The sequence below is a fragment of the Ochotona princeps genome, chromosome 2 (assembly GCF_030435755.1).
Source record: "Ochotona princeps isolate mOchPri1 chromosome 2, mOchPri1.hap1, whole genome shotgun sequence".
NCBI classification, from domain to species: Eukaryota; Metazoa; Chordata; class Mammalia; order Lagomorpha; family Ochotonidae; genus Ochotona; species Ochotona princeps.
The window spans coordinates 34258224-34260535 of NC_080833.1; the positions used below are offsets into that span (position 1 = coordinate 34258224).

At 49.5% G+C, this 2312-nt stretch overlaps 1 pseudogene; it reads left to right on the top strand.

Annotated features, from left to right (window-relative positions):
- The first annotated feature begins 1444 nt into the window (after positions 1-1444).
- On the top strand, positions 1445-1789 carry LOC101525931 (ragulator complex protein LAMTOR4-like; annotated as a pseudogene).
- The last annotated feature ends 523 nt before the right edge of the window (positions 1790-2312 follow it).

Below are 2312 nucleotides of genomic sequence, written 5' to 3' on the forward strand. Positions count from 1 at the left end.
TTTTCGGGGGCGTGGGGGAACTCCAGAGCGACCCTGATGGTCATTGCAAGAAAGGGTGGGGATCCAAAGTTGGAACTAAGTAATGACCAGAGAAAGCTCTGTTCTTCTGTTGCTGTGAACCATTCAGGGCTCCTAGCTGTTGTTCCGATGACCTTTGATCCTGTGAGGAAGGATTTGGGTTTCTTGCATCCCATGTGGTAGATCCAAACGGGGGTGGGTAACCTCAAAGATTCTGTTTTAAAAAGAATTATTTAGGGCCCGGCGGCGTGTCCTAGCCCCTAAAGTCTTCGCCTCGAACGCGCTGGGATCCCGTATGGGCGCCGGTTCTAATCCTGGCTGCTCACTTCCCATCCAGCTCTCTGTTCCATCCAGCTCCCTGCTTTTGGCCTTGGAAAGAAGTCGAGGACGGCCCAAAGCTTTGGGACTCTGCACCCGCATGGGAGACCCGGAAGAGGTTCCTGGTTCCCGGCATTGGATTGGCGCGCACAGGCCCGTTGTGGCTCACTTGGGGAGTGAAACATCGGATGGAAGATCTTCCTCTCTGTCTCTCCTCCTCTCTGTATATCCGGCTTTCCAATAATAATAAAATCTTTAAAAAAAGAATTATTTACTCGAAAGGCAGAATAATAGAGAAAGGGAGGGGAAGGAAGAAAAAGCGGTCTTCCTTTTGTTGATTCGTGCTGATACTCCAAGATACAGCTCCAAGCGCTGAGGAACAACACCGACCTTGTAGTTTAAACATCTTAATTGGCATTATGCTAGAGGCAAGCAACATTCCACAAAACTGAATGACTTGTAATAATAAGCCAAGTGGAAGATATCAGCTTTGTGATTAAAGAAACAGAAAACAACAGGTGACTGGTCAGCTCCCAGTTGCTTTCTTGGCCTGCAGCAGGGAATGATGCTCATCCAGTTGCTGCTTTGTGAGGGTTAGAGGATCTGCTGATAAAGGGCAGCAGTGGCAGTTTCATTAGCATATCAATTGACACAAGGAATTTGAGCTGTTGTCACTTTCCTGGTTTCACAATTTAGCTTCTCCTTTGTGTTTTTTTTAAGGCTTCTCTGTTTTGACTTTAAAGGCAGATTTTACAGAGAGAAGGAGAGACAGAGAAAAATCTTTCATCTGCTGGTTCACTCCCCAAATGGCTGCAGTGGCCAGAGCTGGGCTGGCACAAAGCCAGGTGCCTCCTGCAAGTCTCCCATGCTGGTGCAGGGTCGCAAGGCTTTGGACCATCCTCTGCCGCTTTCAAAGAATAAAAGCAGAGAGCTGGATAGAAAGTGGAGCAGGTGCAACACTGATGCCCATATGGGATGCCAGTGCCACGGGCAGAAGCTTAGCCTGTTACACCACGGAGTTGGCCCTCACGTATTTCTTTAAATCTTGAGCATCTTCATCATAGTTACAGTGACTCTTTTAAATATACTGCTAATTTCAAAAGTCGCCGAGTCACCTTTGGCAGGCAACTTGCCCAGCGCCTAGGACTGCGATGACATCTGCATTGACCCAGGGGCTGGAGCGAATCCCAGACCAGCTGGGCTACCTGGTGCTGAGCGAAGGTGCAGTGCTGGGGTTGTCCGGGGACCTCGAGAAGGATGAGCAGGCAGCCAGTGACATCTCCGAGCTGGTCAGCACGGCCTGTGGTTTCCGGCTTGCACCCTAGCATGAACGTCCCCTTCAAGCGTCTGTCTGTGGTCTTTGGAGAACACACGCTGCTGGTGACTGTGTCAGGACAGAGGGTGTTTGTGGTGAAGAGGCAGAACCGGGGCTGGGAGCCCATTGCCGTCTGAGCCCACCAGGCATGAGGGTTCAAGCAATGGTTGTGGGTCGGCGGGCTGGACGTGGCTGACGCCTGAGTCCTCGGCCTCCCTCTTGTCTTGCTGCTAGGACCAAGGTCTTTTGCTCAGCCACCTCCCCAGCCTACCTGGAAAGGCGGCAGGCCTGAGACTGCGCTGTTTAGGAGACTCACAGCAATGGGATCTCCCCCAGTGTTCTTCCCTCCCTTCCAATAAATGTGAGTTTCCTGTTAAAATAAATAAATAACTAAATATATTGCTGATTTCATTATCTCTGTCGTTTCTGGGCTTCATTTCTGCTGACTGATTTTTCTCCTGGTGTGGGTTTTAGTCTTCTGTTTCTTCATATGGTTAACTTTGAGTAGTGTACGTTTTTACATTGTTGCCTGACTGGCTGTAAAGAGGTCTGGGTTTTCAATATGAGGCACAGGCACAATGAGAGCTAACCACTTAATGATTAAAACTGCAACTGGAGCCAAACTGCATCCACAAGAAATAGCCATTGCAGTCTGTCACCA